The sequence below is a fragment of the Rattus norvegicus genome, chromosome 4 (assembly GCF_021556685.1).
Source record: "Rattus norvegicus strain SHRSP/BbbUtx chromosome 4, alternate assembly SHRSP_T2T, whole genome shotgun sequence".
Taxonomy (NCBI): domain Eukaryota; kingdom Metazoa; phylum Chordata; class Mammalia; order Rodentia; family Muridae; genus Rattus; species Rattus norvegicus.
In genome coordinates this window covers 152,968,999-152,981,895 of record NC_141537.1, presented here as the reverse complement: position 1 = coordinate 152,981,895, position 12,897 = coordinate 152,968,999, and the positions used below count along the sequence as shown (strand labels likewise).

At 47.6% G+C, this 12,897-nt stretch overlaps 1 pseudogene across 1 annotated transcript; it reads left to right on the top strand.

Moving 5' to 3' along the window:
* The first annotated feature begins 5,458 nt into the window (after positions 1-5,458).
* Positions 5,459-6,997, top strand: Eno1-ps20 (enolase 1, pseudogene 20; annotated as a pseudogene). The gene has a single exon (XR_015686130.1). The product of XR_015686130.1 is annotated as an enolase 1, pseudogene 20 (transcript).
* The last annotated feature ends 5,900 nt before the right edge of the window (positions 6,998-12,897 follow it).

The following is a 12,897-nucleotide window of genomic DNA, read 5'->3' as shown; positions in this document are numbered from 1 at the left end:
TGCTCTTAACCACAGAGTCATGTCTCTAGTCCTCTGTATTTCTTTTTTTCATTATTTTTCAAAATTTATTTCATGAATTTTACTGTTTATGTGTGTGTAGTCTGTGTGCATGTGTGTGCAAGTGCAAATATGAGACTATGCACTCACAGGCCAAAGGTCAATATCAGGTGTCTTTATAGGTCCACGTTGTTTAATTTTAAATATTTATTTATATTATTGTGACGTATGTATGTCTGTGTGTGTGTATATGTGTGTGTGTCTGTATGCAAGCACGCACGTGTGTGCGTGTGTATGTGTATGCATGTGTGTGTGTATGTGTGTGTGCATGTGTGCATGTGTGTGTATGCATGTATGTATGTGTATGTGTGTGTATGTGCGTGTGTGTGTATGTGTGCATGTGTGTGTGTATGGGTATGTGTGCATGTGTGTGCATGTGTGTGCATGTGTGTGTGCGTGCCTGTGCATGTGTATGTGCTTCTTTGCCTGCACAGGAGCATGTACATGTGGAACTCAGAGACAACTCTCAAGATTCAGTTGTTCCCTACTTTCACAGTGGGTTCTGAGGGCTGGACTCAGGCCACAGGCTTGATGATCAGTGCTGTCCCCACTGAGTCATTTTGCCAGCCTTTATTTTCAGAGACAGCCTCTTACTGGAGACTTGCTCATCCAGAGCCTATAGAATGGATAGTCTGTTTGTCCATCAGGCTTCAGGGATCCCCCTGTTTCACCTGTCCCTTAGGGTTGCATGTGTGGGCCATCCGCTCTGGCTTTTCTGTGGGGTCTCGGGATCTGAACCCAGGTCCTTCTGCTTGTACAGCAGGCACTTTATTACAGAGCCATCTCCCAAGCCCCAGCAAACATTTCCTTAGTGAAGAAAATAAACGCGGGATCATGGGGCTCAAGGGTGGCTTTCCAAGTTTATGCAGACAGTGAGTGCGGGAGGCAGCAGGCGAACTTAGTTCTTTGACTTTAACTTTGTTTATTTTAATTCTGACATGACACGGTACTCCTCAAGGTCACAAAACAGATAGGGAGTCAGCTTGCCTGGCAGCCCGGTCCCATGCAAAGGTTTGGTAGTGGTGCCAACTGATGCCACTGGTACCAAGTTCTGAGTCTGAGGGCACATGTGGCTGGTCAGCGTGTCTGGATTATGACTGCTGTCCCTTTGCCAGCATCCCCAGCCCCTGCTGATGACCAAAATCACCTGAGAACTGACTTGATTGAGTTCATCCTGGCAGTTTGTTGTTGTTGTTGTTGTTACTACTACTACTACTCCTACTCCTACTCCTCCTCCTACTACTACTACTCCTACTAAGGTGTAGACCTCGTTGGAGTTGGAAGATTTGGTGACTAGAAGCACAGGATGTGGGATGGCTGGAGAGCCTGTCCTGAGTGATCCTGCCGTTGCCGAGTGGGATGTCAGTGGGGTTATCACCCGCAGAAGGAACGATGGCAGAGGAATGACACACTGGGCCATCCCATGCTCTCCCTTGGGTGGGAAGACAATGGTGCTACTGGTAGTACTGGAAACAGACCAGGGAGGTTGGGGGAAGAAAAAATCATAGTAAGTTCATTTCTGGGAGTCATTCATATATCTTTTTGGACACATACGTCCCATATGGAGAAATTTGCCAGGCTGTTGGGTCTTTAGGCTTGGTATTTGAGACCATGATCTGTGTGAGGGACACAGGAGACAGGACTGTGAATGCAGGGGACAAGCACAGTCATAAGGAGAACATGTAAACAGCTGCTCCCTTCCTGTTTGTGTGGGTCTTTCTCCATTCCGAGCAGACCCCATAGAATCAGCTATGTCTACCAATCCTCTTGCAGAGATGGTGCCCCTTGCTGGCCCACATTGTATAGTCCCAGAGACCTAGGTTTGATAACCCTGGTCACTGCAGGTCACGCTGCTGGTGCTGTGATCTGTGAGACAGGTTCACACTGAAACCAGTGGTAGTCATGCGCTCAGAGCAGTAACCTTTTTATTATACAAATAGAAAGGTCATAGTTAGAAGGTAGTAAAAAACTGGTCTTCAAGAAAAACCCATGGGAAGGACAATGAAGTGGGGTTGTATTGCAACCTCTATAATGCTGGGTAGGTTAATCTCACCCCAATATTCTGCATACTTATCTGCAATGGTATAACTGAGATGCTTTCTTAGACAGTTATCCCTAGGGTTATATGAGCACAGTGTTATATACATACATACCTACATACATACACACACATATATTTGCATATATATGCACATACATATAAATACATAATACTTGGAACAAGGTCTGACATACACAGAAGTACTTAATAGCTAATTCCTTTTGATCAAAGTCATGGGCTGTTTTATGGCCTGTGAAGAGCCACTCAACCTGCGGTCCAACTTCTGTTCCTCGGAAGTGTGACTGCCACCTGCCATTCCTGAGACCCTGTCTCTACACAGATCTCAGAGAGTTCTGCGAATCCCACCAGAAAAGGTGTCATGATACTTAGTACCCAGCAAGGTTCCTGGATACATGACCTAAAGCTGGATATTAAAGATGGGCCATTCGGATGAGTGATGAAGGCCACATCACTAGGCAGGTGGGCATTGACAGATTTGGTGTGAAACTGAGCCTTGAAAAGTGATGGCATAGTGTGCTGGGAGGAGGCATGCTGGCAGGTGTGCTGGCAGGTGTGCTGGGAGGAGCATGCTGGCAGGTGTGCTGGCAGGTGTGCTGGCAGGTGTGCTGGCAGGTGTCCTAGTAGGTGTGCTGGCAGGTGTGCTGGGAGGAGCATGCTGGCAGGTGCAGGCTCCTAGGGCCAGAGATGGTCATATGAGGCCTTTGGAATCAGGTGACTGCTGCTGGGGACATCAGTGCTTTGGAGAGGAGAAAAACAGAAGTTGGAGGATGACTGATGGTTCACCCCTGTGAGGTTGAATGGTGTGAGAACTGGGAGAAATCTTGCCTTTTAGCACGATCAGTCTGCCACACCAAGATTAGGGCTTCGCCTGGAAAGCAGAGACACGCCATGTGTGGTGGCATCAGTTTCCTTTGCAGTGGGCCATAGGGCAGGCCTAGGTTTACTATTTAAGGAACCTTCAAATTGATCTCCAGAGTGGCCAGCTGTTTTCATCCCAGCCAGCACCGTGTGAGAGGTCCAGGTGCTTGCCAGGGGCTTCTGGTGTTCATCTGCAGTTGAGGCCATCTCCGCTCCTGTGTAGCATCATCCCGCTGTGGGTTCCCTGTGCTCATCACCACTGATTAAAGCTGTGGGGACTGCATCACGTCTGCTACGCTATGATTGTTTCTGGTGAAATATCTGTTCAAGTAACTTGCTCATTTTAAAATTGGAGTTTGGATGCTAGCGAGATGGCTCAGTGATGAAGATCACTGGCTGCCTTTCCAGAGGACCTAGATTTGATTTCCAGCACCCACATGGTGGCTCACAACCATCTCCAGTTCCAGGAGATCTGTAGCCCTCTTTTGGTCTCCTGGTGCACAGGCATAGATGCTGGCGAAACACCTATACACGTAAAACATTTTGGATTTCCCCCCTCTGTATTGAACTGTAGGGGCTCTTCGGTATTCGAGTTCTTTGTGAGCAGTGTGAGTTGAGGGCTGGCCAGGTTGTTCAGCAGGGAGGTCTGCTTGCCACTGGCGTTGCAAGGCTGCCTTAAGCAGTGTGTTCAAGTCAGTCTCTCTCCACAGTTTCCTTCCCCCACTGTGCTCACCGCTTTCTAACTCGGTGCTCACTCACTGTTCGTGATTTACTGAATTCTCTGGTACCTGTGGAACTGTCGGTTCACACATCCGTTAACAAAAGTCAAACACTCAGAGAAAGGTGCCATGGAGTGGTTCTGTCCTGCTGATGTCATGGAGCACACTTACCCCCAAGTCATGTGGTAGACTGAGGTTCTTCAATGGGAGGGTTCTTAGGAGTTCTCTTAGCTGCCTCGAAATCTCCCAGAACCACTATGCGTGCAGGGCACTGCTAACTGTGCTGTGCATGGCAGTCTTTGTTGTTTGCTGGTGTGATTAAGCATTTAGAACTGTTCCTGACACCCAGATGATGCTTATTTGATATTTGCTGAACGAATGAACAGGCCAGCAAGTCTCCCCGGAGTGCTCTGGGCCCCTTCACACTAGCATCAGACTGTTAGGATAGTGGACCAGCTGCCCTGCTGGCCCCTTGCTCTCCTGTCACGCATTTTAGGCTATCTGTGCTGTAAGCACCACACTACCTTGTCACTGTTTATTAATACTAATAAAATCTTATATACGACTATGATTTTTGGATCCTCTTCATCCGTTTGAGAGGAGCCAGATCTCTGTGTGATGTCAGTTTCTTTCTACCTCCTGAATTCCTTTCATGGCTGACAAAGTGCAGGGAGATTAGTTCCAGAGAGAAAGGTTGGATGCACAGAGATGAGATGATGATGTGTAAAGTACACTGGGCGTGATTAGCAGCAGGCAGGATGCTGCCTATGAAAAGATTGGTGACAATGGATATATAGAGATAATCCAAATACAAGAAAAAGAAAATATACATATGGGACAAAGAATGGGGCAATACAATATTTTGAAAATAATTGACTGAAATTTCCCAACTTGAGCAAAACTATAAATCTATATATTGAAGAAGCTCAACAAACTTTGAGCTCAGGAACTGTGAAACCATTTCTCCATGTGACTTTTGAAAATGTATAATGTAGTTGTAGTGTTAGTGTCTGTTTGGAATGGTTTGGAAAGTGAGCTATGAGAGCCATAATTTTGATTTTGAATGAGTTTATTAAGTATACATAAAGCCAAAGTAAAAGAATAAGTAGCAGGTATCAGGTAGACAGTCAGACAGACAGATAGATATAGGGGGGAGACCTGATGCTAAGGTCTTATTTCTCTATTGGTTCTTCATCTGTCAGTAAAGAAAGCCATTGTCCAATTGCTGGGTGGAAAGTTCAGTCAAGATTTTGGGGTCCTTGGAGGAGGCAGGGAGATGAGAGGAGGAGAACAGAATTTTTGCCATGCCTTGGAGGGAGAAGAACGCAGCAGCTATGTGAGGTTTAGGAATTGCTTGGGCCTGTGGCTACTACTACAGGCAGGTGGCCAGAGACGTTTGGCAGGGGCTGGATAGGACAAGTCACTGAAGTGGGAGGAACGCAGCTAAGGGAATTGATAAGGACATGCTTTTCCCGGTGGGAGAGAGTAGTGCCCAGCAAATGTGCCAAGAAGGCAAGTTGAAAATGAACAACTCTGTGTGTGTGTGTGTGTGTGTGTGTGTGTGTGTGTGTGTCTTTTATCCAAGGATTCAAGGGAAGCTGGGTGGGGGTGGGGTAGTGCAGCTGATCCTGGAGCAAAGGTGGGTAGGGCCAACAAACAAACAAACAACCTAACCCCCCAAACCAAACCAAACCAAACCAAAACAACGACTCCCCCCAACCTACATGCAACAGATTGCTATCAAAACACCACCAAGAGTGCTGCTCCGGTACCGAGTCGCGCTCACGTTTGTCCTTAAGACTCCCTTCGGTGTCTCCAGGACCCTCTTTCCTTCCTCCGCAGCGATCCTACTGCCAGAACTTCACCATGTCCATTCTCAAGATCCATGCCAGAGAGATCTTTGACTCCCGCAGGAATCCCACCGTTGAGGTGGATCTCTACACTGCAAAAGGTCTCTTCCGTGCTGCAGTGCCCAGCGGTGCGTCCACTGGCATCTACGAGGCCCTAGAACTCCGAGACAATGATAAGACCCGCTTCATGGGGAAGGGTGTCTCAAAGGCTGTTGAGCACATCAATAAAACTATTGCACCTGCTCTGGTTAGCAAGAAACTGAATGTTGTGGAGCAGGAGAAGATTGACCAGCTGATGATCGAGGTGGACGGCACAGAGAATAAATCTAAGTTTGGTGCAAATGCCATCCTGGGAGTGTCCCTGGCTGTCTGCAAGGCTGGTGCCGTGGAGAAGGGGGTGCCCCTTTACCGTCACATTGCCGACTTGGCCGGCAACCCTGAAGTCATCCTGCCGGTCCCAGCTTTCAATGTGATCAACGGCGGTTCTCATGCTGGCCACAAGCTGGCCATGCAAGAGTTCATGATCCTGCCTGTGGGGGCATCCTCTTTCCGGGAAGCCATGCGCATTGGAGCAGAGGTTTACCACAACCTGAAGAACGTCATCAAGGAGAAGTACGGGAAAGACGCCACCAATGTGGGTGACGAGGGTGGATTCGCACCTAACAATCTGGAGAACAAAGACGCACTGGAGCTGCTCAAGTCTGCCATTGCAAAGGCCGGCTCCACTGACCAGGTTGTCATCGGCATGGATGTGGCTGCCTCCGAGTTCTACAGGGCTGGCAAGTATGACCTGGACTTCAAGTCTCCAGATGATGCCAGCTGGTACATCACACCCGACCAGCTGGCCGACCTGTACAAGTCCTTCATCAAGGACTACCCAGTGGTGTCCATTGAAGATCCCTTTGACCAGGACGACTGGGATGCCTGACAGAAGCTCACAGCTACTGCAGGCATCCAGGTGGTGGGGGATGACCTCACAGTGACCAGCCCTAAGCGGATCGCCAAGGCTGCAGGCGAGAAGTCCTGCAACTGCCTCCTGCTCAAAGTGAACCAGATTGGCTCTGTGACCGAGTCTCTGCAGGCGTGTAAGCTGGCCCAGTCCAATGGCTGGGGTGTCATGGTGTCCCATCGATCTGGGGAGACTGAGGACACTTTCATTGCCGACCTGGTGGTGGGGCTCTGCACTGGGCAGATCAAGACTGGTGCCCCCTGCCGATCTGAGCGCCTGGCCAAGTACAATCAGATCCTTAGAATCGAGGAGGAGCTGGGCAGCAAAGCCAAGTTTGCCGGCAGGTCCTTCAGGAACCCCCTGGCCAAGTAAGGCATGGACCGGAGATCCCTGGAGCTACCAGATCCTCTGTCTCTGATGTCATCCAGGCGGCTCAAGGCTGGCCCAGTGCTTGCCCCTCCCATGTCACTGCTTCCTTAGACGTCCACCCCGACCACCTGGAGCCCTGCTGGAGCCCCCAGCTTTGTAATCATGTGATCGGTCTGAATCATTGTTTCTGTCACCTGACTTTCCAGCTAGTGTCTGGAGCCCTCTGAACTCCAGCGTAATCTCTAGGGTGCCCACACCATCAAGACTCCCCCCAGTGGTTTACTTGCAAAAATAAAAGCTGCAGAAGCCCATGGGAAAAAAAAAAAAACACCACCAAATCAAGCAATCAAAATGTCCAGCAAACCAATTGGGAAGCTCTTTTAGGGCAGCTAGCTCTCAACAGAGAGAGTGCCAAGCAGAACAGGCGTCTCCTGTGATGAAGTTTGAGGCAAAGAACAAAGAACAAAGAACAAAGAGGGATATATAGAGATATCATATTCCAATTGGGCACTCACAGCGCCCAACTGAAACCAACTGGGGAATTGGAGGTAAACAGCTCAGTCTGTGGCTGAGCTCCTCATGGTTGATCTTCTGCATCTCTTTCTACTTGATACATTTATATCACGGGATGAACACCAGATACATTTATATCACAGGATGAACACCAGATACATTTATATCACGGGATGAACACCAGATACATTTATATCACGGGATGAACACCAGTAACATCTGTCGGAAATGGTTCATCTTCTAGCTGTTCTAAAGGATACTGTGTCTACTGTTGGGAAATTTTTTGTCTTCTGTATCAAGGAGTTGGGCCAGCATCCCAGACAAGGGGCCTTGGAAGAGACTTTGAGACAGATATGCTTGGGTCTGAAATGAGGAGGGGCTGCAGCCCTGTATCTAGAATCGGTTTCTTCCTGAGCTCAAATAACACATGGCAATTTACCAATAAAAATTTACAGCATCTTTGTTTTTTGTCAATTCTGGGTCCATGCTTGTCTTAGTTCGGGTTTTATCTCTGTGAAGAGACAACATGATCAAGGCAACGCTTATAAAAAAAAAGAACATTTAGTTGGAGATGGCTTATAGTTTCAGATGCTCTGTCCATTATCACCACGGTGGGAGGCATGGCAGTCGGCAGGCAGACATGGTGCTAGAGGAGCCAAGAGTTCTACATCTCGATCCAAAGGCAGCCAGGAGACACTCTCACACAGGAAGCCGGGAGGAGTCTTACTCTTCCACACTGGGCAGAACTTGAGCATAGGACCTCAAAACCCAGCCTCACAGTGACTTACTTCCTCCAACAAGACCACACCTCCAGTGGTGCCACTTTCCATGGGCCAAGCATATTCAAACCACCACAATTCTGATTGGCTGATTTTTCTCTTCATTATTGTGTGCTTCTTTGTTCTGTTGGTAATTTTCAACTGGATGGCAGGCACTGTGAATTTCGTTCTACTTCATGCTATGTGTCTTTGCATTTCTGTCATTTTTTTTGTAAGTCTTATTTTACTATGTTTTTAATTTTCAGTGGTCCTAAGATTTGAACTTAGTGCTCTCCCACAGAACTATAGCTTTACCCTGTCTTATTTACTTTTTATCACATTTATGTATGTACATGTATCACAGTTATGTATGTGTGCTTGAGTATGTGTGCCATGGTGTGAGTGTGGAGGTCAGAGGAGAACTTGTGGGTTTTGGGAATTGCACACAAGTTGCTATCTTAGCAACTCCCCCCCCCCCACCCCCAGTTTGTTTAATCTTTGCTCAAGGAGCAATTAAACCACTTGGAAACAGTGTGATTCTCTTATGCTTTGCTTTGTAATATTTGTAATATTGGGACAGAGCTGGTTTTAATGTTGGGCTAATATAATCCACCACTATGGAAGGGAGTCTATGAGTGCTCTATCAACTTTCCTGAACCCAGAACTGAGAGACTGTTCAGTCTGTATTCAGAGCTGTCTTGGTTAGATTTTCCATTGCTGTGATAAAACATGGTGACCAGAGGCAACTTGAGAGGAAAGGGTTTGCATTATCTTAAACTCTCAGGTTTCACTGCACCATTAAACGAAGCCAGGACAGGAACTCAGGACAAGAACTTGGAACAGGAATTTGGAGGCAGAAACTGAAGCAGAGGCCAAGTATGGAGGAGTGCTGCTTACTGACTTGCTCTCTATGGCTTGCTTAGTCTGTTTCTTATACCACTCAGGATCACCTTCCCAGGGATGGCCTTACCCACAGCGGGCTGTACCCTCTCACATCAATCATTATTCAGAAAATGACCTATAGATTTACTTGTAGGATAGGTTACCAGTCTGGTGGGGGCATTTTCTTAACTGAGGTTGCCTCTCCTCAGATAACTCTGGCTTATGTCTACTTGATATATAACTGACCAACACAGGGCAAGCTGCTGCTCCTGGTGGTGTGTGAACACATACGCCATATGTCTTCTCACATGTATGCTGGAGCTTCAACAGTTCATATTTTGGCTGGAGAGGCACCATAGAAGTATGGACTCTCTGTGGCTGGAGTGGCCCCACAGAAGTCACTTGCTACCACACGTATAAGGATCACTGTCTTGAAACTACTTATTTAATATATTTGACCCATTACTTTTTTTGTTCTAGACAAGATGGTAGCCCCTAATCTTCATATTTGGTTAGAAGCAGGAGTCCACCTCCAGTAGGTAGATGATGTGAGAGATTATTTCGTAGAGACAGACATGTACTAATGGCTGTGAAATGCTTAACCTAGAGCCCAATAGAAACTACGTGCTCCGTGGGCTAGAGAGATAGATTAGCAGTTAACAGCACTGGCTGTTCTTCCAGAGGCCCTGAGTTCAACTCCCAGCTGCCACATGGTGGCTCACAACCATGTGTATTGGAATCTGATGCCCTCTTCTGTCATGCAGGAATACATGCAAATTGAATATTCATTTATATAAATAAAGAAATCTTAAAAAAAGAAATGTGTGCACTACTAACTTGAGGTGTTGCTACTCAGGCCATACGCTTCATTTCTGCCACATGACTGCTGCCAGCAATCATCTTAGAGGTGAGCTGTGTTGGCCAACACGAGCTAACGGTTAGCCAGGTCTCCAAGTATGAGTGCTCTCAGCCTGCGTTTCTTCTCCTCTCTGTGTTCTGTGACCACCACACTGAAACAGTGGATAGTGTCACAACCCAATTAGCAACACTGGCCTAAGACAATCTCCTCTAAGTCAACTAAGAACTGACTAGGGAATCACTGGTCCATGTGGTTGTGACCCCGTGTTGGCTTGGGGGGATGCTTTTCTCTGAAACCTGGGGAACAATGTTGAGAATTCAGCATCTCTGTTCCCTGCTCTCCTGTATACAAGGTTCTCTTTCCTTCCTTTCCATTTGGCTCAGGGCTTCTTAGAGGTTAGAGGGAAGTTATAGGGAAGGGAGCCAGCTTCTGCTGAGACCCCCATGGCATAGAAAACTGCTTCATGCTTCATGGTAATCTTAAACCTTAATTCCATCGCTAAAAATGGTGACAAAAGCTTTCATCTTTGCAGTGTTCTTATGAAAGTGACTTTGAGACGTGGTAAGTTCCTTGAATACTATTCAGAATGGTGTGTATTTCATAAAGCTTCCCAATGTCATCTTCTTCACGGAGTTCTTATGTTGTGGCGTGTATCATTAGTTTTACAGACACGTTGGAGGACTGATGGAGCCAAATCAGATCTACAGAGACTGACAAAGGTTCAATATCAATTTTTTTTCTTTCACTGGAGATTTACTGAGACCTTTCTGTGATCTAGGTATAGGGAATACAGGTCTCTTACAAAACACAAGGCACGCACAGACAAATTTATAAGTGCAGTAAAAGAAAATCACAAGAATATCAATAAAACTTTATGTGGGAGGGACTAATTTCTTGTGCTTCTGAGAGAGAACATTGGCACTAAACACTTTTCTTAGACTGAATGGTGAACAATGTTTGCCCAAAGTATTGTAGGCAGAGGAAAAAGCATGGATCCAGGCCAGAATGCATTAGAAGGGAATGCAGAAGAGCAGTAGCTGGAGAAAATGGCCAGCAGTAGAAGGCCAACACAAACAAACACACCGTGTGGTCACAATTAAAAGAGCGTGCGTTTGGGTGTGAGGGAGCTTGTGGTTCAGTGTGGGTGGCAGCACTGGCAGGTGGATTTGTCCTAGATGGAATTTGCTGGGGAGCCAGCGTCACTTCCGGATGTGAAGGGGAGACGCTCGTGCCTGGATCTATGTCCTCAAGTTCCTGACTGAGGAGAGGATGGACATGTAGACCCCCCCATCCCCTTTTCTTGCATTAGAAATACCCATGTGTGAGGGTACAGCTTCAGGGCTAGCTTCAGATCTGTTTTTGTTCTCTCTCATCTTGGTTGCTTGCTCAGTGTTATCTTGTAGAACTCAGTCTGCCAAACATCTCCCTCCCCATTTCCTCTAGCTCCCGGAAACCGCCATTCCTGCAGATGCGACTACTCTGTGGACCTCATAGACGTGTCGTCACACAGCCTTTGTCCTACTGCAGCAGGCTTGTGTTACCCAGCACACTGTCCTAGGGGTTCACCATAATGGAGCGCATGCCAGAATCTTGTCTTTGTAGTTCTGAATACTATTCCACTGCACACACACTCCCTGTGTTTGTCCATTCACCTGCTGGTGAACACGTCCACGCTGATGCTGTGTCGTACCTGGTCACGCTACTTTCACGTTAAGTTTTTCGGGAGGCAGACATCATGTGTTTCCTATAGTGCCTACCCCTCAGTGTTCTCATCACTTGTTGGCTCTGTCCTGAAGCTTCCATTTATCCACACTATGACATCTGAGGGAGAGCGGGCGTTCTTCCAAGCACTCCCAGCAGTGGTGAGCACATAGCTTGGCCAGTGACTGTGGCAGAGGCTGAGAGGAGGGTGAAAGCTTACCCAGGCTGCTTTGGGGCTGTCAATGGGTTTGGTCAATGTCATTATTAAGTACCATTGCTGTATAAAGCAGGGATTGTCAGGAGAGGGGGATTAGAGGGTCATGACTACTGGTGGCCAGGAACCTGCACTCAGAATGCTAAATCAGAGATATAATAAACTGCCTGCTTTTAAAGCACAGTCTGTTTAGCGTCGATGGACAGGAGTATGGAAGCCATTTGACTGGCTATCAGTTTAAAGCATGACTCAATGCTTCTTCAAGTATGCTTGTAAGTCTCCCCTGCACATCTGCATCTCTTTACGGTGTATTGCATGATGCTGCCTGATATCCACACACTCACTTTATTACACTCCTCTTCGAGGGGAACATCCTCCTGGTTTACACATTAGGAAGCTGGGCTAGAGGATGCTGCCCCGGGCAGAAGAAATCCATCCTGTGAAAAGTGGCTCTGGGGTCCCAGCCAGGGGCTTCTTTCTCCATCGGTGGCTTAGGAAGACCGTTTCATTCCTCGGTTGGGGTCCACATCCAGAGCTTTGGCCCCGTTAACTCAGTTCTCTTGTCTGAGGCTGACCAGGCCACCATCCTGGCCGGGATACCTAGCGGTCTGGCAGGCTGTCACACTCATACACCGAGTAATAAGACTAGAGCATGTGCAGGCCCGGAATGGAGGAGTCTGTGACCAGCATCCAGAGCCTCTGCTGACAGCCTCGGACATCAGGGATCCACAGGAGAAACGCATTTACAACTGGGTCTCTATGGCCAGAGTCAGCCTCCTGGACACCCTTAAGGGAGTCACAGAATGGGAGACTGTTATGGTAAGGTAAGCTCAGAGGAGAAAGTTTGAACTTAATGCAGCATCGGTGACCTAAGGAAGTATGAACAGGCGCCTGCTCCCACATCTCCATGCTTCCCCCATGTCCCCGAGGCGCTCCCCCAGCCTTCATTCTCTTTGCCCTTCTCACCCCCCTTGCCCCAGATTGGGTTTAATTGGTCTGGATGGGACCCAGGCACCTGGACTCTAGGTGCTTCTGGCTTCCTGTGAGGACTCCTGGCACAAAGGCTCTGGGCCTTGATTATCTAGGTAAAATGAGATTTTTACTTA